Genomic DNA, 27,938 nt, shown 5'->3' with positions numbered 1-27,938 from the left:
TGAGGCTCGAGCTGCCCTCTCTGCTGCTTGGAACTGTGGGCACAGCCCGGACAAGACGGGCACAGCCCAGAGGAATTGTCCCGAGCAGGCTCAGGGCACTCGGGTACTGAGCTGTCCTGCTGGGCTCCCTCCATGGGAGACACGTCCCGAAACCTGGGAGCGGCTGCACGGGCTGCCCATGGTGGGGAAAGGGCAGAGGGGGAGAGCAAGGCTCCCCTGGGTCCTGAGGTTAAGTCCGGGCAGAAGGGTTCTTAAAAACTTGCCCTGCTCCCTTCTGGAGCCCTGAGGGATCCCACAGGATGCCTGTCAGTGGGGGGAAGGAGCATTTAGCTGTCCATCCTTCTTCTGTGTGCAATGTCAATGTGTCCTTCTGTGTGCTCTGTGCAGCCACGCAGAAGAGCAAAACGGAAAGGGGCTGGGCCTAGGGCTGTGCCCCGGGGCTGAGCCTTGCCTGCAGCCTGAGGATCTCCTGCAGTGTCACAGGAGCTGTTCTGTCCTCCCTTTCTTTGCAGCTGAACCTGTTGGTGAAGGTGATCTGGCTTCCCAACCTACGTTCAGGATTGAGCCTCTGGGACATGGCGAGGGTAGGTCAAGGCCTTTCCCCTGGGAGAGCTGCCAGCTCAGAGCCCAAAGCTCGGCCAGGGGGGCATCGCTGCAGGTGCCAGGACAGAGCCATGCACGTGTGTGCCCTCACCCTGCACAAACCCCTCACACCTTCTGCTCAGGCCTGGCAGCTATTTGGAGGAAGGTGGGCCCTGGCCCAGCCCCAAAAGGCCAGATGGTTTTGAATCTTATCCCCATTTTTGATAAGCATGATGTCCTAAAGATGCCACCAAAAGAAATCAGAAATTGTTCCATCTGATCCAGCTGAACTTTTTCCTTTTTCAAGTGATAGCGCAAAAGGCAGGACAGAAAGGAGTGTTTCCCCAAGCAAGCAGAGGCCGACTGGCCGCCCCTGCTGCAGGGAAGGAGGAGATGCCAGACATGGGCACTGGCACAGGAGGTAATTGCTCTGCCACGGTCAGCCATTTAACTGGGCTGTGTGGTGGCACCTCTTCCCCCCAGGTCCTGCCCTTGCATGGTCCAGAAGCAGCCAATGCTGGAGGCACATCTGGAGCCTTGGAGGCCTCTGGAGCTCATTCACAGCCCTGGGGAAAGGGGACCCGTGCACTAATGTCCCTCCCACTGCAGCTGATCTGGAGCTGGCCCTGAGTGCCCAGAGGCCCAAGGCACAGGAGCAGCCCCGAGCGGGAGCCCTGCCGCGAACCCAGGGCCAGAGCCAGCCTTGGCTCCCGACTGGGCAGGGGCTGCACTGGGTCCTGACAGGGCCTGACTCTGTGCCCTGGGGCTGGGGGAGCTGTCACGGGGCAGGGAGGGCCAGGGCTGGCAGTGGCTGCTCAGGGATGGCTTTGGCCCGTGTCCCTCCAAGCAGCCACTGCCCAAGCAGCTGCGCTGCCCCCGGGCTCTCCTCCCGGCCTGCTGGGCTTTGTTGGGTGGCACAGCCTGTGCCAAGGGGCGGCAAGGTGCCCGCAGGCCCCAGCTCTGGGGCAAACGGAGAACGTCCTGCCCGCATCCACCATGCTGCCAGCTCAGCAGCGCAGCACCGCACGGGCTCACGCTCCCCTTTGCTCCCACAGGTGCAGCCAGCCCCACCACACATGTTCCGGATTCCCAGAAGGACCCTGGAAGGGGTTTCTGTAAGGGAACAGGCTGCTGGATAGGATTAATTGCAGGCCTGCTTTTTTTGGAGCTTATTTTCATCTTATTCTGTGTCCAAATTTGGACTTACTGGAAGAGAAAAGGGTGAGTGTTTTGTTCACTTTTCCCTAAAACAGCTTCTTTTAACAGTCTTATGTTGTAGACAGGAAATGTTCCCAGAGAAGCTGCTGTGGTGTTGTTGCCAGTCTGTGATTGTCCAGAGAAGCTGAGCAGCCTTGCCAGCTCTGGGCCCTGCTGTGCAGGAGGGTCCCTGTGGGCCGCTGGCAGCTGGGGCCTCAGCCACCTCCTCTCTCCACAGGGATGACTCTGCAGCTTCATAAGACTGCCCAAATAACTCAGCCAGGGGGAACTGGACCTGTCATCTCGCATCTCCGTGCCCGTGTCCGTTGTCCCTTCCACGGCTGCATTACCAGCTCATTGCTAGGGACAGCTTGTTGGTATCACCACCCAGAGCAGGAGCCTCTGTCCCCAAAGGTCCTGCCCCTGGTGTCCAGCCAGGCCAGGAGGTGCAGCCCTCCTACCAGGGATTGGCTTGAGCCTGGCAACATCTTTGGGGTTCAGCTCAGGTGTGTCTGTGCTACCACCAGCACTGCTGGAGCTGCTTGTCTGGGCACAGCCAGGGCTGGGCAGGCAGCAGCTGAGCACGGGGCTCCTGAGTCAAAGCAACCTCATTTTCTCTTTGTTTTACGTTTATACACAGCAGAACATTTTAGAAAAATTTAGAAACATTTTTTGTAGAAAAATATCCACAAATATTTCTTCCCTTTTCCCATTGTAGTTTAGTATTTTTCAAAGTAGTTTTAGAATTCTGAAAAATTTGAACAGTTTTACACTTGCCAAATAAAAAATAAAACTGCTTTTAATTGGTGATCATTACAGTTAGACGAACTAAGTCATCACAAGACACCCAGAGTTCTGGAGAGGCTCTTTTCCCACTGGAGATTTTTACCTTCTGACAGCAACAGACCTAAAGCCCTGTCCCTGATAATTTCCGGGATTTCTTACAAGCTCATCTCTCAGTCTTCAAAGGCAAACTTTGAGCACAGTGAGAATCTCCTGCTGTGCAGGAGGGTCTCTGTGAGCCAGCTGACACTGGGGCCTGTTTTGTAGAGATAAACGCAACTCCATGACTTTGTGAAAGTTGTAAAGTTGGTATGTTTATTACTGTGCTGGATGCATGTGGAGATTCCTCTCCTTAAAAGACATGTGTACCTCTGGGAACTCCAGATCCTTTTTCATCACCCTCTCAAATAGATATGCATCCAATTTTACGATAGGTTCATACATATTCATTTTACAAATTTGGCGTGACATTTACCGCTAGTTAATCTTTATCAGAAAGAATTCCCAGGTCAGGTTGGCCTCTTCTTACAGCAGTTCCTCTGTCTCTGTGTCCCCTGCCACCCCCTTATCTCTGTCCTTCACTGAAGCAGTTTCTCTGAGCCTAGGCTTTTTACCAGTCAGACTAAACCGCTATATTTTCCAACTACAGACTTAACTAAAAAATGTACATTTCGCCTAAATCAAAATGGATTTCTACTCTGGAAAATTTCTACTCTGTCTCTTTTCCCCCCTTTCCTAGAAAATAAGTAAATTCTTTTATCTAAAGCAAATCCCTATGACAATAAGTGTCTCTTAATGCTTTACCATGTACGTTTGATACGGAGGTTAACTCAGCTGTTCATTGTAGTATTCTCCAATTTCACATTAGCAATATAATGGATAACCCTAAAATTAGCTTATTCCAGCTAATATTAACAAAACTACAATGGAATGACACTATTTATTAAGGACAATTGCAATTGGTGGACACCCAAAGATCACATTCCACCAGTGATGATCTGCAGTTTCCTTTACTATTTGTAGAATTCTGCTTACTTCCTTGGTGTCATGTTAGACAGTAATTTAGGTTTTCTCTGTTTTCTGGAATTTCCTTCAAAATCTCCAGTAGGTCTGGTGCTTAATTGATTGTTTTACCAATGTAAGGTCCATCCCAGCAGGAGTAGGTGATGGTCTGTGTTGAATTGTGTAATTGGTTTTAATCAACTGGTGGGATGTCACTGGGGCCACGTACAAAAAATCACACCCGATAATCTTAAAAAAATTGCAAGCACAAAAATTAAAAATATTTCTTCTAGAGAAAAACGCATTGTTGCTATCATTTTTTACAGTAGCACAAGCAGTTCCCAGGCACACATAACTTTTACTAGTATATACGAGCACAGTTTTCTGATCAGTGACTGGATGAATCTCAAAGTGGCAAATACTCTGTTCAGTGTCTAGACACACATCTTGGCCATTAATTGTATTGCTTTCACAAATGAATCCTAGTTGTTCTCTAGTAATGCAGGATTCTAACTTTACTCTCTTGGCCACTTTTCATTCACCTTTCCTGCGCACACCCTATGTTCTGAAGGGTAGAGCACTGTTTTTTCATTATTTAATCCTAGTGCAACGATGGGGCGGATAACATAAACAGTGGCATTACGTATGGTAAGCACAAAGGCAGTGGCCACATTAGATGCAGGATCATAGGTGAAATTTAATATAGTCCACCAGGATTGAAACTTCTTTTCAAAATCAGTCACATTATCCCAGACAACTTTCCAAATTTCAGCTGGAAAATTACCTTCACCCCCTTCCCGTATGATCTGAGCTGCTGTTGCCTGCATCTATAACTCTGCTTTTATACATCTGAAAGCTAAAGACACATTATTTTGAACTGTACCAAGTGCTTCTAATATTAACTTGTGGTCTTGGCCCCCGACCTTTTCCCACTTTGGCAGTCAGTACTTTGGAGATCTGCCACTGGCTAGTTCCCAATGCCAATAGAGATGACTGTAAAGGCTGCTTCAATTTTGCTAGGTCACCTGCTGCAGTGGCCAGTTTATTCATCAGTATTTCTGAATCAATTCCATTGAAAACTCTCAATCCATTCCCTAACATCCCAGTTAGATCATTTCTTATTCTGCTCCTGAGCTATATCTGTCTTAGTAACCACGTTGTGCAGCCCTCAAAGGATGTTCTTAGGAAAGGGGAGCAGGCTGGTTGGATTTTTGAGATGTTCATTTGCACTAGCAACTCAACACGTTTGAGAGACGGTTCTGGATTGAACAACAGTTGTTTTCACTTACATTCTTCACTATGTAGGGGCCTATTTCATACACTTCAGGTTCAAGTTTGGGTTGGGTCTGTACTATTTGATTACTAGTGTGGGTTGTATAAGGTTCTGCTGCTGTAAAATTGCAGTGTCTATTTAAAATTTAATGAGAGGTTGATAGCATCTCGAGCTTAAAGGCAGGTCACTTCTACAGGCTGTATCAAGGAGAAATTACACCAACAGTCTGATTCACTTGGGCTATCACAAACTTCTTGGTGCCTGTATACGGGGAGGTTGAGACACTAATTTCATCTGGTTTCTCATAAGCTGTCTCATTGACTACCTAGCACTCTATTTTGATTTCTTCTCTCTTGATCTCCTGAAGTGCCCACAGTTCTCGTTCTTGCCACTCTTGCTCCTCATATACCTGATCTTCATGAATTACTACAGTGGATAGGTTTAGCTGTTTTATCTCAGAAAGTTCTCCCATGCATCCAGTATACAGATTGAAAGCTTGGGACCAAGGCCATTCAGCATTGCTTTGGAGAGAGGTACTCTCTAATTCTAAGACTCCAGTTATAATTACATACAAATCAATTCTGTAATTGAAATGACAAACTACCCCTGGCTGCAATATACTCATTTTGCCTGAGTAAGTTTTAATCTCAGTTCATTGTTTCTTGATGTCCCTCTCTAAGGGGCTCCTGGGGCTTTCTTCACTCGAGAGCGATGGATCCAGGCATTCTGCTCCTTCATCTGGATTGCAGTGAAGGTGGTGAGAAGCACTTGCAGTGATCTCTCTCACTGTGCATCCTAAGTCTTTTCTGCAAGAGGCTTAGCATATACATAATCTCTAGACTGTATGTTATGTACTGGTCTGTCCAGCTCTTTGCTCCGAGTTCTAGCCACGTGTTTCTCAATTTCTCTGAGCTGTTTGCTTAAAGCCACCATGCAGGTGGCCAGGGTTATCTCTCCAATGTGGGTAGACATTCTCTTTTGTATTCCATATGGCCTTCCATAAAGCATTTCAAAAGGACTCAGCTTTTCTTTAGCTCGTGGTTTAGTCTGAATTCGCAATAGTGCCAGTGGAAGAGCTTGGGGCCAGGGTAGATTAACATCCTGCCCCAGTCTTACAATCTGCTGCTTAATCAAATGATTCATTTTCTCCACCTGGCTGCTTGATTGCGGGTGGTATGGAGTGTGAAGTTCTCAATCTATGAATCTATGCCCAGGTGGCTACTAATCTGTGGCACTATTTTGGAAATGAAAGGTGATCCTCTATCCGAGGATATTGTGGCTGGGGCTCTGAAGCATGGTATTATTTCTTGTAATAATACCCTGGTCACCTCTCGAGCTTGGACAGTTCTGGTGGGGAATGCTTCTGGCTACCCTGAAAATGTATCTGTCAATACTAATAAATACAGATACCCCCCTTTCCTTGGGAGTTCTGAAAAGTTAATTTGCCACGGCTGTCCAGGCCCATGGCCTCTCTTAATTTGACCGAGTTTCTGCCTGGGGGTATTTTTGGCATTAGTCTGGAGGCAAGGATCTCACTGTTGGTTTACCTGAGTAATAGTGGCAGATTAATTCTTGGCAATGATTCTTTCAATCAGATATGCATTTTAGAAAGCCTGTGGAAACTACTACCTAAAAGTCAACACTTTATTTTGATGCACTCTGTATCACTGGCAGCCTTGATCATTCTGGGAAAGGAGCCACACTTCATAGAAGCTTTTAAGTAGTTAGGCCCCAGTGTGTTTTCTGGTGCTTTTCTTTCACATCACAAAAATGGGAAGGGATTACTGGCTCTCTTTCAATGGTAGCCCACCCCTTGTGGTTGCATGTCTCTTTTGATTAGTACTATTATATTTTGGCTTACTTTTGAGGGAAATCTGTCCATAATTACTCCACTTTTTGCTGCCTTATTTGCCTCTCCATCCACTAGCTCATTTCCTTCTTCCAGTTCTGAGCTCACTCTCTGGTGTGCCTTAATATGCCTTTTCAGGCAGCTGAACCGCTTCCAGCAGCTGCATTGTCTCTTCTTTTTGTGAGGTTAGCAGTCCCCTCTCTTTGCAGATGGCTCCATGTGCATGCACAACACTGAATGCATGCCTCGAGTCCGTATAGATGTTTAATCTCTTTCCTTTTGCCATTTCCACGGCACGGGTCAGGGCAATTATCGCAGCCTTCTGCGCAGAGGTGCCTGTCTGTAAGGGCCTGGATTCTATTACTTCTCTGCAGGCAGTCACTGTGGATCCAGCATGTCGCTTTGCACTGGCAATGTGGCTATTACTGCCATCAGTGAACCAGGTCTCTGCATCGTCCAGAGGAGTGTCTTTCAAGTCTGGGCATCTGGAGTAAGTAGCTTCAATGGTCTCCAGGCAATCGTGGTGTACTGCTTCTCCTTGATTTCCACTGAGAAAAGAAGCTGGGTTGACAATATTAGTCACCACTATCTCTACATCATCTTGCTCTACCATGATGGCCTGGTATTTCAGAAACTTCTGTGGTGAAAGCCAGAGGCCACCCTTTGCTTCCAGTACTGCGGACGCTGTGTGGGACACTAGCACAGCCATTTTTGTCCCAGGGTAAACTTGCGTGCCTCTTGAATGTCCAGCACGACTGCTGCTACAGCTCTGAGGCAACCTGGCCATCCTTTGGCTGTTGCATCTAGCTGCTTGGAGAGGTAAGCAACTGCCCTCTGATATGGACCCAAGTCCTGAGCCAATATTCCCAGGGCAATGCTTACGGTCCAGGCCAGACATGCTTCCCTCGTCCGAGTGGCTATTAGAAGATCATCCTGGTACTACAAAAGCCTTCCTTCTTCCCGTGGAGCTTCCCAGGACTCTGGATCTTTGCAAGTTGTTCTCTAATCGGAGTGGGGGAATTTTTTGAAGCCTTCAGGTGCATGGACCATGTGAGCTGGGCTTTGCACTGCTTTTAGGGCTTTCCCATTTGATTGCAAAATTTTTCTGGCTGGATTCGAGGGTATGGAGGCAAAAGAAGGCATCTCTCAGGTCTAAAACAGCAAACCAGGTTAGCTCAGGTGTTAAACAAGTTAGTTAAGTATATGGATTTGCTACCACAGGGTATAAATTCTTTGTTACCTTATTGACAGCCCTCAATCCAGTACTATGAATTATTGGGCTGATTTCTTCCCTATCTTCTTTTTGAGGGCATACTACTTTATTCTCACTGGTTGACTTTTTCTTTAAGCTTGACTAATATCGGAGGGCATTTTTCACCTTCCCTTGTACAGCAGAGGCCCATACCCCCCGAAAATACTTATTTACTTATTCTCATACCTCTTTACTCATGTTTTTTTTAATTTCAATGGCTGTTAATGTAAAGTTTAACATCTATATCTCATTTGCCTCCAGAGTAACCTCTCCGTTTGAGAATGTTTTGCGAACTGGTCATACACAAAAGCTTCTACGTACACGTTACTTTAAATGTTTGCAAAAGTATGCCTTATTAGACTGGCCAGTTGTTCCCTACATTACAACATAAACATTCTCCACAGGTACTAAAGTTTTCTTTAAAACTGAATATATGGCCTCTGTATCAACTAAAATTCTATCCTTTTCTTTTCTTCTGGTCTCACTGCCTCTCGCAGAGGGGTCTGTTACATCCTAGCTCTGGATGAAATTGAACTGCCAGGAGGGGGATGGGTGCGAGTGGGTATACCTTTGGAGCCTGAGTCCTTGTGCCTTTTGGAGAGGTCATCTTTATCCTTCCTGCCTTACCTTAGGAGGAGTCTGTAACTAATCCTATGTACTCAATTTGCGAATTGTGATTGCTTTGCGTTTCAGCATGATAATCTTTGTCTGACTTCATACATTGCTATCTTACGCCGCATGCTGAACAACACGTTTGATTTGCCTGCTCTTTGCTTTGTTTTGTTTTTTTGTTTTTCTGAGAGCCACTCGAGTAGGTCAGAGGGAGCTCTGAACCCACAGTTACTCAGCTATTCTGGGTGAATTTTTAAAGCAAAAAACACATCAGCATACGGGATGTTCTCTCATTTACCTTCTCATTTTAAAACAGCATTAACTGCAATAAGGTATTATAAATCTTTTTATTTTCTGAGCCGCCCCTACTGACAGCCTTCTCCCAGTGAGCTCTTTTCAAAAGGGGCTAGTTCAGGAACCTCTTTACTCTGGTTAGTTCTCATTATCTCCTTCTTCTTATACTATCTTGTTTCTACCCAAGCCTCACAATGTCTTTTCTCAGTTTTTCTTCACACACAGACCTCCAGGTGGCAGGTATCAGAAGTGATTCTCCACACATAAGCTTTAAGATCTCAGGTTCTGAATTGGTTTGATCAGGAAACTTTAAGTTCCACTTAAGACACAGAACAGTAATACTAGTGCCTCTCACAAACTCTGCATTGCACGAAAGGTGCCAGCCTCTCAATGCACCAAAAACTCCCGGGAATTGCCTGCAGGCTATCCCATTTATCACTTCGGCGTTTATCACTTAACCTCTACGGCAGATTGTTCTCCTTCTAAACTTACTATATTACCCACTGAAGTCCCATCTCTTCTATCTAAACTCTGTTTTACAAAATCTCAGTCTTTTCTAGTTCTCTTCTTGCACAATCTAATTAAAGCATTGTTTCTACGGACACTCACTTTACTGCCTTGCTTATTACAGCAAAAACTGTGAAATGCCTACAAACACACACACACACACACACACACACACACACACACACACACATCTATCTCAAATTCACTAGAGCCAGGGCTTGAATTGCTGTGGGGGGGAATTCTTGGAATTCCTTTAATTTGCTTTACCACCCTTAAACATAAATCACCATACTATAGTTCTTCTGTGTAAAAAGCTACACTTGTTGCAAACAAAATCTTAAAATCTCCACAAACACCACTATACAATCCAAGACTCAAATTACTACAATGTGGACGAAGAACTACACAAAATCACTGGGAAAGGGCATATCTCTCCACGTGCCCACTTTCCTCAACACAGCACAGCATACAATAACTCAACATTTACCCACATCAGCTTTCTCTGGACACAAAATCAAAATAACACAGTAAAATTCCAGAGATCAAGTCCAAACTACCAGGGCAAAGAAACTCCCTGAGCTTGTACTCACGGTTAAAATGTGCCAAATCCACAAAATCACCACATTTAAACACAATAAATATCCTCACTTATGTTTCCCCGCTTGTTCTACATCTCTGCAGGGGGCTCCCTGCCCCCACAGCCTGCCTCAGCCGGTGCCTGAGTTGCTGGTTTTTCTCCATGGTTTTCTTATAACTCTGCTCCATAGCATTGGTAGCCTGACTCGTAGTCATGCTGCTGTGGAGTTGTGGCCAGTCCATGGTTGTCCAAAGAATTCTGCTGAGGGTTCTGCTGCTGCCCAGTGCTTTCATTGGCCTCTTAATTGCTGGGCCTTGTCCTGGGCGGCCCGCTGGAGCTGCAGCCAGTGCTGGCTCCCACTGAGGCTGCCTGGCCAAGAGCAGCCCCAGGGGCTCAAGGCAGAGGCAGAGCAAGGTGGGGAGGAGAAAGAGCAGGGACGAGATTGCCCCTGAAAGGCAGAGGCGCTCTGGGGCCCGCTCCTGGCCAGGGAGCCTGCCCAGAGCCGTGCCCTGCTCGCCAGGGCCTTGAGGGGCAGCTGTGCAGCTGGGCCAAGCTGTGCCAGCAGCTCCAGCCGTGCTGGGGAGCCTTGCCAGCTCTGGGCCCTGCTGTGCAGGAGGCTCCCTGTGTGCCACTGGCAGCTGGGGTCTCAGCCACCTCCTCTCTCCACAGGTGCTCCTGTGCATCTTCAGAAGAGGGGCCTAGCAACTCGGGCAAAGAGAACTTGACCTGTTATCCCCGGTCTCCACTTATGCCCTTATCTGCCCTGCCGGGGCTGTAGCACCATCAAGAGGCCTTCCCAAATTCCCCTCCTCCAAAACGAGACCCTCTACCCCAGAGCCCCCTGGTCCTGTTCCCCAGCCAGGAGAGAAGGTGGGCAGCCCCTGTCTGCCAGGGCCGGGCTTGGCCAACATTTTATATTTCAATAAAGTAATGGAGTTGTCACACCTCTGTCCTGGTGGTAACAGGTGCAAAAGCCACTCCGCAGAAGCACAGGCTGAGCTCCATGGCCAGGAGCAGCTGTGGATGCCCACGGTGGGGCCAGGCAGGTGCCAGGCAGGGGCTGCTGTGACCAGCGGCGGTGCCCCCAGGGATTGGGGAGCCCATGCTGAGCATCCATGGGCTGAGGGCACATTGCCTTCTGGGGGATGATCTGGGCCTGAACCTCATGAGGCAGGCATGGATATTTGGGGTCCCTGCTGAGGGGTGCAGGGATCCCTCATGAATCACAAAGGAGTATTGATGGCCTCTCCTAAGGTGTGCAGGCATCCCTCATGAGGTGTGCAGTGGGGTTACATTTCAGGGGGTTCTTTACTCTTCTCAGCACAGCAAAGGGTCACTTGGCCGAGGTTTTGCAAAGCTGGGAGAAAGACTCTTGCAAAGCCTTGACCCTGGACTGCAGGCACAGCGGGCGGGCAGAGCCCATCCTCTGGGGCCAGGCTGGGCTTCTCAGGCCGGGCCGGGCCAGGCTCGGGGCCTGGCAGGGAAGGGCCGCGGCCCTGGGCTCTGATGAGGCTGCTGAGCTCCGCCCTGCCCCTGTGCTGCAGCCCAACACATTTACAGCCAGGGCCGTGCCCTGGCCCACAGGAGGCACCCGGGTCCTGCAGCTTAGGCTGCACCTTCTCCCCCTCAAGGGGGCTGGCTCTGTTCCTTTGGAGGATCCAGAGCCTTGTACTTTGGCCTGATGGTGCAAAGATCCCCCCAGCATCCCTGAGCTTGCAGAAATAAAGGCTTTGTGCTCATTAATATGAAAAGCTGTATGGGTGGCCTGCAGCTAAAGTTCTTTTGTAGCCTGGACCCCAGTCAGTGCTCGAGTTTAAATGAATGACCCAGCCCGAAGCTGGCCTAAAGACTGATTTGATGAGAGGGACTGAAGCTCTGTTGACTGCGAATTCTCCAGGAAAAACGTACAGGAACTTGGATAATGCTGGTGACAAAAGCAGAGTGCAGAGTTGAAGCTCTGAGGCCACCTCACTTCTGCCTGCCCCCACCCATTTTTTTTAATTTTGTTTAATATTCTGAGGGCCAGGTCTTGCATGAAATGGGCCCTGAGCAAGGAGCTGCTGGGTCTACTGGCTGTGTACATTTGTGCTCCCTGTGCTTCTGGTCGCCAGGGACAGCACCTCTTGGGACAGGGGGTCCTGCTATGGGTGGTATTGGCAACAGCATGTCCCCAGCAATAAGCTGGTAGCGCAGCCGTGGAAGGGACAACAGACACTGGCACAGAAATGAGAGATGACAGGTCTAGTTTTCCCTGCCTGAGTTATTTGACAGGTCTTGTGAAGCTGCAGAATCATCCCTGTGAAGAGAGGAGGAGACTGGGGAATTGGGAAAACAATGGGGTATCCATAAGTTTTTGTATATGCCCCATTCAGCATAGGCATTTGTGGGAAGTGATTTGTTGAAGGAGCTTTGAAGCAACCATTACATTCAAAAATGGAGAGGGGCCTCTGGAGCTGAATGATCAAAAGTACATAGAGGTGTTAAGTTTAACCTTAACAGCTGTTGAAATTGAGGGGGAAATTGATGAAGAGATACTAAGTCAAATATTTCCCAGGGTATGGACCTCTGGTGTACCAGGGATGGCGAAAAATGCCTCCTCCATAGTAATTAAGCTTAAGGAAGGGACACAACAAGTCAGAATTAGGCAGCAATACCCCCTAAAGAATGAAGACAGGGAAGGAATCAGCCCAATAATTGAAAATTTTCTGCGGTTGGGGATATTGAAAGAATGCCAATCTGACTCCAATACTCCTATTTTACCCGTTGGGCAATCTGATGGGTCAGACCGGATAGTACAGGATTTGAGGGCTGTCAATAAAGCAAGAGAAGATTTGTATCCTGTGGTAGCCAATCCATATACTTCATGAACTTGTTTAACACCTGAGCTAACCTGGTTAACCATTTAAGAATCAAAAGATGCCTTCTTTTGCCCCCCTATCCACAAATCCAGCCAGAAAATATTTGCAATCAAATGGGAAAGCCCTAAACGCAGTGCAAAACCCAGCTCACATGGTCCATGCACCTGAAGGCTTCAAAAAATTCCCCCACTCCGATTAGAGAACAACTTGCCAAGATCCAGAGTCCTGGGAAGCTCCACAGGAAGAAGGAAGGCTTTTGTAGTACCAGGATGATCTTCTAGTAGCCACTCGGACGAGGGAAGCATGTCTGGCCTGGACAGTAAGCCTTTTGAATTTCCTAGGACCCCAAGGACACAGAGTATCAAAGAAAAAGGCACAGGCAGTGAAAGAGAAAGTAATCTACCTGGGGTACCAGGTGAGTGCTGGGCAACGGACGTTAGGGCAGGCTCGCAAGGAGCCATATGCCAAACCCCAAAACCCCAGACAATAAAGGAACTCCAAACCTTCTTAGGCATGGCAGGGTGGTGCTGGCTGTGGTTTGTAATTATGCACTGCTCGTCAGACTCCTCTATGCTCTTATGGCCAGTGGAAACAGAGATCTCCAGTGGACAAAGGAAGGCACACGGGCCTTTCACCAGCTAAAGAGTGCCCTCGTGTCAGCTTCAGCTTTGGGACTTCCAGATGTAAGTGAACCATTCTTTCTGGTTTCCCATGAAAGACAGGGAATTGCCCTGGGAATATTGGCTAAGGACTTGGGTCCATATCAGAGGGCAGTTGCTTACCTCTCCAAGCAACTAGTTGCCACAGCCAAATGAAATTAGTGTCTCAATTTTGTGGTGGCCTAAGTGCATCAGATTGTTGGTGTAATTTCTCCTTGGTACAGCCTGTAGAAGTGACTTGCCTTTAAGCTCGAGATGCTATAGGGCTCTCATTTAAATTTTAAATCGACACTGCACTTTTTACAATGGCAGGACCTTATACAACCCACACTAGTAATCAAATAGTTCAGACCCAACCCAAACTTGAACCTGAAGTGTATGAAATAGGCCCATACATAGTGAGGAATGTGGGTGAACGATGACAGTTGTTCAATCCAGAATGGTCTCTCAAACGTGTTGAGTTGCTAGTGCAAATGAACATCTCAAAAATCCAACCAGCCTGCTCCCCTTTCCTAAGAACATCCTTTGAGGGCTGCACAACGTGGTTACTAAGACAGATATAGCTCAGGAGCAGAATAAGAAATGATCTAACTGGGATGTTAGGGAATGGATTGAAAGTTTTAAATGGAATTGATTCAGAAATACTGTTGAATAAGCTGGCCACTGCAGCAGGTGACCTAGCAAAATTGAAGCAGCCTTTACAGTCATCTCTATTGGCATTGGGAACTAGCCAGTGGCAGATTTCCAAAGTACTGCCAAAGTGGGAAAAGCTTGGGGGCCAAGACCACAAGGTAATAGTAGAAGCACTTGGTACAGTTCAAGATAATGTGTCTTTAGCTTTCAGTTGTATACAAGCACAGTTATAGATGCAGGCAACAGCAGCTCAGATCATACGGGAAGGGGGTGAAGGTAATTTTCCTGCTTCTTATGTGGCCACTGCCTTTGTGCTTACCATACGTAATGCCACTGTTTATGTTATCCGCTCCATATTGCACTAGGATTAAATAATGAAAAAACAGTGCTCTACCCTTCAGAACATAGCGTGTGGGCAGGAAAGGTGAATGAAATGTGGCCAACAGTAAAGTTAGAATCCTGCATTACTAGAGAACAACTAGGATTCATTTGTGAAAGCAATAAAATTAATGCCCAAACGTGTGTCTAGGCACTGAACAGAGTATTGCCGCTTTGAGATTCACCCAGTCACTCATCAGGAAACTGTGCTCGTATATAGTATTAAAAGTTATGTGTGCCTGAGAACTGCTTGTGCTGCTGTAAAAGTTGATAACAACGATGTTATTTTGTCTAGAAGAAATCATTTTAATTTTTGTATTTGTAATTTTGTGTAAGATTAACGGGTGTGATTTTTTGTACGTGGCCCCAGTGACATCCCACCAGTTGATTAAAACCAATTACACAATGTAACACAGACTATCACCTACTCCTGTTGGGATGGCCCTTACATTGACAAAACAATTAATTAAGCACCAAGGCCTACTACAGATCTTGAAGGAAATTCTAGAAAGCAGAGAAAACCCTTATTAATATCCAACATGATAACAAAGAAATAACCAGAATTCTGCAAAGAGTAAAGCAAACTGCAGATCATCGCTGTGGGATGTGATCTTTGGGTAATCACCACCTGAGAATGGAATCCTTAATTAATGTGTAATCCCATTTTAGTTTTGTTAATATTAGTTGGACTAAGTTTAGGGTTATCCAGTATATTGCTAATTTGAAATTGGAGAATACTACAGTGAACAGCTGTGTTAACCTCCTTATCAAACATACATGTTAAAGCATTAAGAGACGCTTATTATCGTAGTGATTTGCATTAGATGTAAGAATTTACCTATTATCTAGGAAAGGGGGGAAAAGAGACAGAGTAGAAATTTTCCAGAGTAGAAATCCATTTTGATTTAGGTGAAATGTACTACAGTCTGTAGTTTGAAAACATAGCTGTTGAGTCTGACTGCCTGTTCTGGTAAAAAGCCTAGGCTCAGAGAAACTGCTTCAGTGAAGGACAGAGATGGGGGGTACACAGAGAGACAGAGGAACTGCTATGAGAACAGGCCAACCTGACCTGGAAATTCTTTCTGATAAAGATTAACTAGCAGTAAATGTCATGCCAAATTTGTAAAAATGAATATGTATGAACCTATGTAAAATTGGATGCATATCTATTTGAGAGGGTGAAAATAAAGGATGTGGAGTTCCCAGAGGTACACACGTCTTTTAAGGAGAGGAATCTCCACATGCATCCAGCACAGTAATAAACATACCAACTTTACAACTTTCACAAAGTCCTGGAGTTACGTTTATCTCCGCAAAACAGGCCCCAGTGTCAGCTGGCTCACAGAGACCCTCCTGCACAGCAGGAGATTCCCACTGTGCTCAAGGTTTGCCTCTGAAGACTGAGAGATGAGCTTGTAAGAAATGCCGGACATTATCAGGGACAGGGCTTTAAGTCCCTTTCTGTCACTAGGTAAAAATCTCTAGTGGGAAAAGGGCCTAACCAGTACACCGGGTGTCGTCTGATGACTTAGTTCATCTAAGATTAAAGATCACCAATTAAAAGCAGTTTTATTTATTATTCGGCAAGTGTAAAAGTGTTCCAAATATTTCAAAATTCGAAAACTACTTTGAAAAATCCTAAACTACAATAGGAAAAGGGAAGAAATATTTGGGGGTATTTTTCTAAAAAAATGTTTCTAAATATTTCTAAAATCTTCTGCTGTGTATAAATGTAACACAAAGACAAAATGAGGTTGCTTTGACTCAGGAGCCCCGTGCTCAGCTGCTGCCAGCCCAGCCCTGGCTGTGCCCAGACAAGCAGCTCCAGCAGTGCTGGTGGTAGCACAGACACACCTGGGCTGAACCCCAAAGATGTTGCCAGGCTGAGGCCCATCCCTGGTAGGAGGGCTGCACCTCCTGGCCTGGCTGGACACCAGGGGCAGGACCTTTGGGGACAGAGGCTCCTGCTCTGGGTGGTGATACCAACAAGCTGTCCCTAGCAATGAGCTGGTAATGCAGCCGTGGAAGGGACAACAGACATGGGCACAGAGATGCCAGATGACAGGTCCAGTTCTCCCTGGCTGAGTTATTTGGCCAGTCTTGTGAAGCTGCAGAGTCATCCCTGTGGAGAGAGGAGATGGCTGAGGCCCCAGCTGCCAGTGGCACACAGGGAGCCTCCTGCACAGCAGGGCCCAGAGCTGGCAAGGCTGCCCAGCACGGCTGGAGCTGCTGGCACAGCTTGGCCCAGCTGCACAGCTGCCCCTCAAGGCCCCGGCGAGCAGGGCACGGCTCTGGGCAGGCTCCCTGGCCAGGAGCGGGCCCCAGAGGGCCTCTGCCTTTCAGGGGCAATCTCGTCCCTGCTCTTTCTCCTCCCCACCTTGCTCTGCCTCTGCCCTGTGCCCCTGGGGCTGCTCTTGGCCAGGCAGCCTCAGTGGGAGCCAGCACTGGCTGCAGCCCCAGCGGGCCCCCCAGGACAAGGCCCAGCAATTAGGAGGCGAATGAAAGCACTGGACAGCAGCCGAACCCTCAGCAGAGTTTTTTGGACAACCATGGACTGGCTACAACTCCACTGTAGCTTCTCTGGGAATGTTTCCTGTCTACATTAGACTTTCAAAAGAAGCTGTTTGAGGGAAAGCTGAACAAAACACTCACCCTTTTCTCTTCCAGTAAGTCCAAATTTGGACACAACATAAGATGAAAATAAGCTCCAAAATAGCAGGCCTGCCATTAATCCTATCCAGCATCCTGTTCCCTTACCGAAACCCCTTGCGGGGCCTATCTGGGAATCCAGAACACAGGTGGTGTGGCCGGCTGCACCTGTGGGAGCAATGGGGAGCGTGAGCCCGTGCGGTGCTGCGCTGCTGAGCTGGCAGCACGGTAGATGCGGGCAGGACGTTCTCCGTTTCCCCCAGATCTGGGGACTGCAGGCACCTTGCCGCCCCTTGGCACAGGCTGTGCCACCCAACAAAGCCCAGCAGGCCGGGAGGAGAGCCCAAGGGCAGCGCAGCTGCTTGGGCAGTGGCTGCTGAAGGGACATGGGCCAAAGCCATCCCTGAGCAGCCACTGCCGCCCTGGCCCTCCCTGCCCCGTGACAGCTCCTCCAGCCCCAGGGCACAGAGTCAGGCCCTGTCAGGACCCAGTGCAGCCCCTGCCCAGTTGGGAGCCAAGGCTGGCTCTGGCCCTGGGCTAGCGGCAGGGCTCCCGCTCGGGGCTGCTCCTGTGCCTTGGGCCTCTGGGCACTCAGGGCCAGCTCCGGAGCAGCTGCAGCGGGAGGGACGTTGGTGCACGGGTCCCCTTTCCCCGGGGCTGTGAACGAGCTCCAGAGGCCTCCAAGCCTCCAGAGGCTACTCCAGCTTTGGCTGCTGCTGGGCCATGCAAGTGTAGGCTCTGGTGGAAAGTGCTGCCACCACACAGCCCCTCCAAGGGCTGACCATGGCAGAGCAATTACCTCCTGTGCCTGTGCCCATGTCTGGCATCTCCTCCTTTCCTGCAGCGGAGGCTGCCAATTGGCCTCTACTTCCCTGTGGAAACACCTCCTTCTGTCCTGCCTTTTGCGCTATCACTTGAAAAAGGAAAAAGTTCAGCTGGATCAGATGGAACAATTCCCGATTTCTTTTGGTGGCATCCTCAGGACATCATGCCTATCAAAAATGGGGATAAGATTCAAAAAACATCTGGTTTTTTGGGGCTGGGCCAGGGCCTACCTTCCTCCAAATAGCTGCCTGGCCTGAGCAGAAGGTGTGAAGGGATCGTGCAGAGCGAGGGCACACACGTGCATGGCTCTGTCCTGGCACCTGCAGCGATGCCCCCCTGGCTGAGCTTTGGGCTTTGAGCTGGCAGCTCTCCCAGGGGAAAGGCCTTGACCTACCCTCGCCATGTCCCAGAGGCTCAATCCTGAACGTGGGTTGGGAAGCCAGATCACCTTCACCAACAGGTTCAGTTGCAAAGAACGGCAGGACAGAACAGCTCCTGTGGCACTGTAGGAGATCCTCAGGCTGCAGGCAAGGCTCAGCCCCGGGGCACAGCCCTGGGCCCGGCCACTTCCCTCCCTGTTCTTCTCCATGGCTGCACAGAGCACACGGAAGGACACACTGCCATTGCACACAGAAGAAGGATGGACAGCTAAATGCTACTTCCTCCTACTGACGGTGATCTTGTGGAATCACTCAGGGCTCTAGACAAGAGCAGGGCAAGGTTTCCAGAACTGAGCATCTTGTCTGGGCTGTGCCCGCAGTGCCAAGCAGCTGAGAGGGCAGCTCAAGACTCAGCCCGGCTCTGGCCCAGCGGCAATTACCTCCTGTGACTGTACCTGGCATCACCTCCCTTTCTGCAGCAGAGGCTGTCCATGAGCCACTGCTTCTGCTGGGAAGTGCTTCCTTCTGCCAAGCCTCTACCTCTGCTTCTGGAGAAAAGATGAGGCATAAATGGATCAGGTGGGGCTGTTCCCCACTGGGCACATGGCATCTTCAGGAGCCAATGCTTGTCAAAGACACAGTTAAAAAGCCGGAAATCCCTTTCAAATTTTTGGGTAGGCCAGGGCCCTCTGTTCTCCAAACAGCTGCCCGATCTGATTTGCCTGGCGACAGGGAAATCACAGGGGATCTCAGGCCCATGGTGCAGGTTGATCTCCCTGTCAGCTAATGCCAAATGCCTTCCTGCAGAGGCTGGGGAGAAGCTGCAGCCAGGCCAGGCTGGCAAACAGCCCTGCAGGGCGTGGAAGCAGCAGCGGGGCAGCGAGGCTGCCATGGATCCCTCCCACTGTGCCGGGCACAGCGTTTCCAGATGTGCAGCCAAAGCCCCCGGCTGCTGTGCTGCAGGACAAGGCTGAGGGAAATGCACCCACCACGGTGCCTCTCCAGGTCTCTCAGGATCCTGGCCATGTGTTTTGCTGCCTCCAGAGATTTCTTGTCTTCTGTGACTTGCTTCTAGGTGTGAGAGTCTGTGCGAATTTTCCCTCATCTGCCTCACGATCGTCATTTGGGGAGCACTGAAGAGAAGAACCCCCCTGCCTAGCTCTGTAGGAGAAAGTCACACGTCAAAGGCCCTGAGACCTGAGAGCACCGTGCTAAGTTGTTGTTTTCACAGGTGTTGTTTGCTGTATGCTGCACTGAGCCCAAAGAAGGGGGCACTGTGCCCTTTCTGCAACAATAGCCCTTGGAAGCTCTCCCACCTCTCAGCCTGGCTGGACTTCTCCTGAGTTTCGGGTGGTCTCCCACAGAAGACCCACACCTGTTTTACAACCACCATGACAGACAGACTGAAATGTAAGAAGCCTCTCCATTAAGGACTGAGACATGAAACCCCTATGTGAAAAGGCCCCTCTCCTCCTTCTAAGGAATGGGACTGAACCCCCCAAACCGGGGGAAGTGTGTGAGGGTGGCAAGCTGACCAAAGCGAGATGTTTGCCTGCAGATTGTGACCACTGGGCCACAAAAACATTGCCTCACCCTTTCTCTCCTCCCCTCCTTCGGGTAAAAGGGCGAGTAATCATACGGTCCAGGAGTTCCATTGGAGCAGTTGCTGGATTCAGTGGCCTTTGGGCCAGAATAAAGCTCTGGATTAAAACCCTCCATCAGAACCCACTCCTTTCCTTCACTACCGCCTTAAAGCTTCTCTGGCAGAGGGAAGCCTGAGGAGAAGACCCTCCACGGGAGGAAGCTCCATCCCGCTGGCACCGGAGTCCCGGCATGACTGGACTTGTCCCCACGGGCCCAGCTGCAACATCCAGCTGGCCAAAAGTGTCTCTGGGGTGGAACACCACAGTTGCCGCTATTTGGTTCAGCTGCAGGGGCCAGACAAGCCAAGGCATGTGCCATCAGTAGTATTGGTGTAATATATGGTATGAAAAATTCATGCTGTTAATGAATGGTATAAAATATTGTGAAACCCAAAATCATGTCGTTGACCTCCTGGCTGGGAGCAGCTCTCTATTTAGATTCAACTATCTCCTGGACACAAGATAACAATCAACACCTTAACATAAGAATAGAAGCTTCCATGGCGATGATCACCGGTTTCTTGAGTCATGGGGAGCCACCTAAGGGTGATTATCACCTTGCCAGTTGCATCTATCAAGATAGTCAGCGGTGCCAAACTGATGCAGCTGAATACACGGCATTCCCGGAACTGATTGACGCTGATAGCACACCTGGACTCAGCCTTTGTCCAGCTCTGCACATGGAAATAAACAGCAATGCACGTGAAGAGATACAAAGGAAATTTGGTCATCTTTGCCTCGGGCAGAATAAACTGCATAAAACCTCGTTGCAAGAAGCAGCGTGCGTGAACGGGGGAGACTCTGACACTCAGGAGGTCAGATACAGGTTCACCCGGCGGCAATCCCGGGCTCAATGCTGTCTCTTTGGCTGTGGTGGTTTCAAGGACCAAAATTCGGTGTCATAGACAAATTAATAAACCTTTGCTTAATTTTTGACAATTTTGGCTCATGATTTGATAATTTATAACATTGGTAATTCCAATAAAGGAAAAACAGGAGAGGAACACGGCATCCAGTTCAGATAAGTGCCACCATTTTGCTGCCTATACCTGGTTAAGAAATAAAGGAATGTCCTGAAGATCCCTTCATGTGGGTGCATTATTGGCTGTATCAGTACTTGTGTTCGGTAAAACAGGGAAGTTGTTACAGCTTCTCTCCCCATTTATCACTGGATGAAACCCAAATACTGCATTGCTCCTTGTCTACTTGCTTCCAAGTCAAGGCAAATTTTGGTCATGATTGAGTGGGACATATTCATCTGTTCACAAGCAAATTCTTCTTGCCATTCACACAGTGGCAAGGTTGCTTTGTGGATTTGCTCTAATCGGACAGGAATTAAGGCCTACCTCTCACTAGAACTAAAGCTGATGCATTGGGAGGCAAAGTCTTGAGTAATTTGTCCTGGTGTCTGGCACTGTAGAGAGTTCTTCTGGAATTAAATGACACTTGAAGACACGTGTAGTCTACCATACTTCTGGCACACTAGAAGTGAAAAAACAGCCTTTGAAACACCATTTTATACTTTCTTCCTTCTATTCCTCCCAGGAATTTCAATCTCTGAGGTCTAAGCTCTTCAGCTGCCTCACAAACATTTGTTTTCATTCAGACAGGCATCCATGCATTGAGCCACAAATCAGGCCTGCGGTGTGAAGCCAGAGTGCCATCAAAATTACAAATACAGCTTTCTGAGATCTTTCTATTCCTATAGAAAGTGATTCAAAATTGTTCATACATGCAAGAATGACTAGAAGTGAATGAAAGATTGTCAAAATAATTGCTTGGGGAACCAAAAGACATAAATAAAAATAAGTTTACATGTAGATAATAAGTAAACCATCACGCTAAGGACAAAACCAGACCTGCCAAAAGTAAAACCAGTAAGGCTGTTTCATCTGTCTCAATACAAAAAAATTGCTGAAAAGTATCAGAGATCCTTAAGAGCATTACTATATACAGGAAATTCCAGGTATTGGGAAAAATGAAGAAAATTTTAGTATGCAATTCACAGAGGTAACCTGTAATTTATTGGTGGGTTTGTTGCAATATTTCAGAGAGCAGACTGGAAAAGCATAGGGGCTGGTCAGGCCATGTGTGGGCATTTAGAGCAGTGTGAGGGATGTTTCTGGGACCAAGTGCAGGGAAGAAGAGCAGCAGACAATTACTGGGGCAATCTCTTTGCTGGCTGTGGAGTTTGTGTCAGTCAGTTCCCTGGGGCTGGGGGAGCTGTCACGGGGCAGGGAGGGCCAGGGCTGGCAGTGGCTGCTCAGGGATGGCTTTGGCCCGTGTCCCTCCAAGCAGCCACTGCCCAAGCAGCTGCGCTGCCCCCGGGCTCTCCTCCCGGCCTGCTGGGCTTTGTTGGGTGGCACAGCCTGTGCCAAGGGGCGGCAAGGTGCCCGCAGGCCCCAGCTCTGGGGCAAACGGAGAACGTCCTGCCCGCATCCACCGTGCTGCCAGCTCAGCAGCGCAGTACAGCACGGGCTGACGCTCCCCATTGCTCACACAGGTGCAGCCGGCCCCACCACACGTGTTCCTGATTCCCAGAAGAGGTGTGAAAAATGTTAATCATGTGTTTTTAAAGTTTTGAAATTTTATTAATAATAAAATGTTTATAAAAATAGCAATATCATTAGCGTGATAAATATTTTGGACAATTTGGATTAGGAGAATAGGAGACAATACAAACAAAGAGTTACGAACATCTGGGTACCTATTTTCTGGGCAACAGAAATCCAAAAATTAACACATGTTAACAGCTTAAAAACAATAAGCTGTTGCATGTTCATACATCTCATACATGATGCATAAATTCCATTCAAACACAGGATTTTGTCTGGTCATCGTCAACTTCTCCCTCTTCATCCTTACTGGCTTCCTGAGGGCTGAACGACGCAGGAGGAAATTAGTTTCTTCTGAGAGGAGAGCCATAAATTCTTTTTCTCTGAAAAATTTCAGTGTTCTATGGCTGCTATATTGCTATGAGCCCTTGCTTTCAAACAAGTATCTTACAGAGTGTCGTTTATATTTTAACATTGTTATAACCTAAAATTTAATTTATAAGACTACTTGAGAAAATTAATATAACATTAGTTCTAAAATAACACAGATAATATTCATTTTAATATTTGCAAAAAGCCAATCATAAAACAACATTGTTTCACAAGGGTTTGGAAGTGGTTGCTGTTGGGCAACACTCTTGTTTACTTGTGATAAGGGCAAGTTTGACCTTCTGTTGATGCCAGGAAAGGATTTGGAAATGCTCAACAGAGCCATGACTGAGAGCTTCCCTGTTGCGGTGCATGTTTTTGATTGTAATTTGTCCTAGTAGTCAGTTTTATGAAACCCCCTTATTTGGTATTGTTATACCATATTTTATTGCCAATGGGTTGTTCCTTTCCCCCCCGTGTTGTTGGCTTTTCCCTAGTTGTCCATCTCCGCAAAAAGCTGCCCTTTTGTTCCCTGTTCCTCCTCCCATTCAATGTCAATCCCTCCCCAAGCCTGCCCCTTTCTCTAGAAACTTCCCTATCAATTTGGTATCATTTGAAACCCTATTGCTTTGTTTTACTTGTCCTCCTCCCCTGTAATCCCCTATTGGTTTAAACAATGTATTCCCCGCCTTGTGTTCCACCCTCGGTTTCTCCCAATTGGCTAAAGACTGTATCCTCCCCAGGGACCTCCCCAGTTTGGAAATCGGTGTATGGCTTTAATTCAGTGTCTTTCTGTCGCCGAGTTGGAAGGGAACAAACATAGAGAAGAGCTCTCCCTGTTCCTTGTCCCTACCCCAGCGCAGTCCACCTGTGCTGTAAAGCAGCTGTGCCCTACAGCCAAACCCCAGAGTTGACAGCTTTCTGGGGGCGGCCCACTCTGGGTGTTGGTGTTGGCAGCTAGTCGGGCTGAAGAAATCGGGCACTGCAGCACTTCCCAAATGAGCTCTTCTCTTGCAATAAAGAGATGGAGCTGGCAGCCCAGTGTCTGGGTGGCAGCAGCAGCAAAGCCCACCGGGCAGCAGCACAGGCTGGGCTCCATGGCCAGGAGCAGCCGTGGATGCCCACGGTGTGGGCAGGCAGGAGCCAGGCAGGGGCTGCTGTGACCAGCGGCGGGGCCCTGAGGGCTGGGGGAGCCCATGCTGAGCGTCCCTGGGCTGAGGGCACATTTCCTTCCCTGGCATCAGCTGGGCCTGGGCCTCCTCCTGTGGCATGCCCAGGGAAAGAGGGAAGCCATCGGGAGGTGCTTGCCTTGAGAACAATGGAAAGAGGCTGGACTCTGAAGGAAGTCCTTCATAGCCTGAGGGATGAGCTCAGAGCCCGACAGACACTGGGCCTGTGGCAGCCCCGGATCTCTTATGAGCAGAGTGGGGATTTGCCCCCCAGGCCTCATCTGTTCCCCCAGGGACACATGGTGAACACACACACACAGAAGATGGCTCAGCACTGGTGCTGCTCCCTGAGTGTTATGTTTGGGTCCCTCTAAAGGCATGCAGGGGCTTTGTGTCACTTCTGTGCTGTGGAGGGGACTGGGGACACCATGAAATTGTGCAGGGAATTTAATGTATGTCCAAAGGTGTGCAGGGGCTGAGAGACAGCTGTAAATTGAGCAGGGCTTGGGGGTCTCTTGTGGAGGCCACAGGGGGATTTTAGGGTGGCTGAGGACACCCATAAGATGTGCACGGGGTTTGGGTTTCCCCTAAAGTGTGCAGGTATACTCTGATGTCCCGTGTTGCATATTTTTTGTCAGCTTTGGCATCAAGTTGTTCACTTTTTAAATACGGGCCAAATGGCCACACAGCGCAGAGCAGGGACTCGGTGTTAGCATGGCAGGGCTGCTGCTGCCTGCAATAGTGGGAATCACCACCATGAGTGGAATTCTGGATTTGGCATTGCTGTTGTATGTAGAACCATGAAAAGCCTCACTTCTCCAATGTTTTATAACTCACTTCCTGTGAAAAACAAAATGACATTGCAAATAGGTACCAGGAGGGACATCCTCTCCTAACTGGAAGGGTACCTCTTGAGATCCATTCTGAAAAAATCCTGCCCCAGCCATGAGGTCACAGCAGGCTCTGAGGTCACAGAGGTGCCAGAGCCCCGTGGTTGCACAGCAGCACAAGGAGCGAGCAGTCAGTGCTTGAGCGCAACTGTTGCGGCAGCAGCAGCGGCGGTGGCAGCAGTGGTACTGACATTGGGAGAGCTGTGTCAGGACAGCGGTGGCAGCAAGAGCTGCGGGACTGGCAGAGGGCAAGGCAGCATGGCCCTTGCTCTGCGCCTCTTCCTCCTGCTCCTCCTGGCCGTGGCCCTGCCTGCCAGGGCTGCCCAGGCTGCTCCGCTGCAAGCGTGGCAAGCCGGTGAGCCGGCAGCCTGGCTCCCCTTTCCCGGGACGGCGCTCCCTGCTCCCTGGGAAGCGCTGGGGATGGTTTTCCCCAGGCCTTTAGAAAGGGTTTCCTCTGGGAGAGGGAGGGAGCCCCCAGGGCTCTGGGCTGCCCCCGTTTTCTTCTCCCGGGATGTGTCACAGGGCCTGCAAAGAGGGTGCAGAGTGACCAGGAGCCAGCCCAGAGCTCCCCTGGCCCCTGTGCAGCTTTGGCCATGTCCATTGACATCTGGCCCCCACAGCCTTACCCGACGCCCTTGAAGTGCCCAGTTCCCGGAGGCAGAAGGGGATGCCAGCGCATCATTGAAATGGGTCTGGTCTTTGCTCCCTTCTAGATTTGGATCGCGAGTTTAATAATTTAGAGTTGTTGTTGAATGATACTTCGAATGTCTTGAAGAATGCTATAGGTAAGTTCTGAATTTCCCTTATTAGTGACATATTAATCAGTATCCAAGTGGCAAGAGCTCGTTCATCTGCCATTTTCATTAGAGGCTAAGTCAGGGTAGAAGGGTTCTGAAAACCTTGCCCTGCTGCTTTCTGGAGCCCTGAGTGATCCCACAGGATGACTGTCAGTGGGAGGAAGGAGCATTTAGCCGTCCAACCTCCTCCCATGTGCAATGCCTCTGTGTCCTTCCGTGCGGTCTGTGCAGTCACAGAGAAAAGCAGAGAGGGAAGGGGCTGGGCCCAGGGCTGTTCCCCGGGGCTGAGACTTTCCTGCAGCCTGAGGATCTCCTAAAGTGCCATGGGTGCTGCTCTGTCCTGCCTTTCTTTGCAGCTGAACCTGTTGGTGAAGGTGATCTGGCTTCCCAACCCACGTTCAGGATTGAGCCTCTGGGACATGGCGAGGGTAGGTCAAGGCCTTTCCCCTGGGAGAGCTGCCAGCTCAGAGCCCAAAGCTCGGCCAGGGGGGCATCGCTGCAGGTGCCAGGACAGAGCCATGCACGTGTGTGCCCTTGCCCTGCACAATCCCCTCACACCTTCTGGTCAGGCCTGGCAGCTATTTGGAGGAAAGTGGGCCCTGGCCCAGCCCCAAAAGGCCTGATGGTTTTGAATCTTATCCCCATTTTGATAAGCATGATGTCTTGAAGATGCCACCAAAAGAAATCAGAAATTGTTCCATCTGATCCAGCTGAACTTTTTCCTTTTTCAAGTGATAGAGCAAAAGGCAGGACAGAAGGGAGTGTTTCCCCAAGCAAGCAGAGGCCAACTGGCAGCCCCTGCTGCAGGGAAGGAGGAGATGCCAGACATGGGCACTGGCACAGGAGGTAATTGCTCTGCCACGGTCAGCCCTTGGAGGGGCTGTGTGGTGGCAGCTCTTTCCACCAGAGCCTACACTTGCATGGCCCAGCAGCAGCCAAAGCTGCAGTAGCCTCTGGTGGCTTGGAGGCCTCTGGAGCCTTGGAGGCCTCTGGAGCTCATTCACAGCCCCGGGGAAAGGGGACCTGTGCACCAACGTCCCTCCCGCTGCAGCTGCTCCGGGGCTGGCCCTGAGTGCCCAAAGGCCCAAGGCACAGGAGCAGCCCCGAGCGGGAGCCCTTTCGCGAGCCCAGGGCCAGAGCCAGCCTTGGCTCCCGACTGGGCAGGGGCTGCACTGGGTCCTGACAGGGCCTGACTCTGTGCCCTGGGGCTGGGGGAGCTGTCACGGGGCAGGGAGGGCCAGGGCGGCAGTGGCTGCTCAGGGATGGCTTTGGCCCGTGTCCCTCCAAGCAGCCACTGCCCAAGCAGCTGCGCTGCCCCCGGGCTCTCCTCCCGGCCTGCTGGGCTTTGTTGGGTGGCACAGCCTGTGCCAAGGGGCGGCAAGGTGCCTGCAGGCCCCAGCTCTGGGGCAAACGGAGAACGTCCTGCCCGCATCCACCGTGCTGCCAGCTCAGCAGCGCAGCACAGCACGGGCTGACACTCCCCATTGCTCCCACAGGTGCAGCCGGCCCCACCACACGTGTTCCTGATTCCCAGAAGAGGTGTGAAAAATGTTAATCCCTTGTTTTTAAAAGTTTGAAATTTTATTAATAATAAAATGTTTATAAAAATAGCAATATCATTAGAGAGATAAAAATTTTGGACAATTTGCATTAGGAGAATAGGAGACAATAGAAACAAAGAGTTACGGACATGTGGGTTTTTGGGCAATAAAAGTCGAAAAATAACACATGTTAACAGAGGATTAACCCTTAAAAAAAAAACCTGTTGCATATTCATGCATCTCATACATGATGCATAAATTCCATTCAAGCACAGGATTTTGTCTGGTCATCGTCAACCTCTCCCTCTTAGTCCTAACCAGCTTTCTGAGGGCTGAGCGAGGCAGGCAGAATTTAGTTTCTTCTGATAGGAGAGCAATAAATTCTTTTTCTCTGGCAAATTGCAGTGTTCTATGGCTGCTACCTCGCTATGAGCCCTTGCTTTCAAACAAGTATCTTACATAGTGTCGTTTATATTTTAACATTCTGTTATAACCTAAAATTTAATTTATAAGACTACTTGAGAAAATTAATACAGCATTAGTTTCTAAGATAACACATATAAATTTCATTTTAATATTTGCAAAAAGCCAATCATAAAACAAGCATGTTTCACAGAGGTTTGGAAGAGGTTGCTGTTGGGGAAAACTCTGTTTGCTTGTGATA

General features: G+C 49.1%; 1 protein-coding gene across 1 annotated transcript in view; it reads left to right on the top strand.

Annotated features, from left to right (window-relative positions):
- LOC128939635 (uncharacterized) overlaps positions 1–27,938 on the top strand; it is a 215,134-nt gene that overhangs the window by 119,686 nt on the left and 67,510 nt on the right. The window lies entirely within an intron of this gene.

Source organism: Melozone crissalis, unplaced genomic scaffold, assembly GCF_028551555.1.
Source record: "Melozone crissalis strain CALT ecotype California unplaced genomic scaffold, PUWL_Pcris_2 ptg000029l_1, whole genome shotgun sequence".
NCBI classification, from domain to species: domain Eukaryota; kingdom Metazoa; phylum Chordata; class Aves; order Passeriformes; family Passerellidae; genus Melozone; species Melozone crissalis.
Note: the sequence above shows the minus strand (reverse complement) of the source record. Positions and strands in the feature narration are given on the sequence as shown.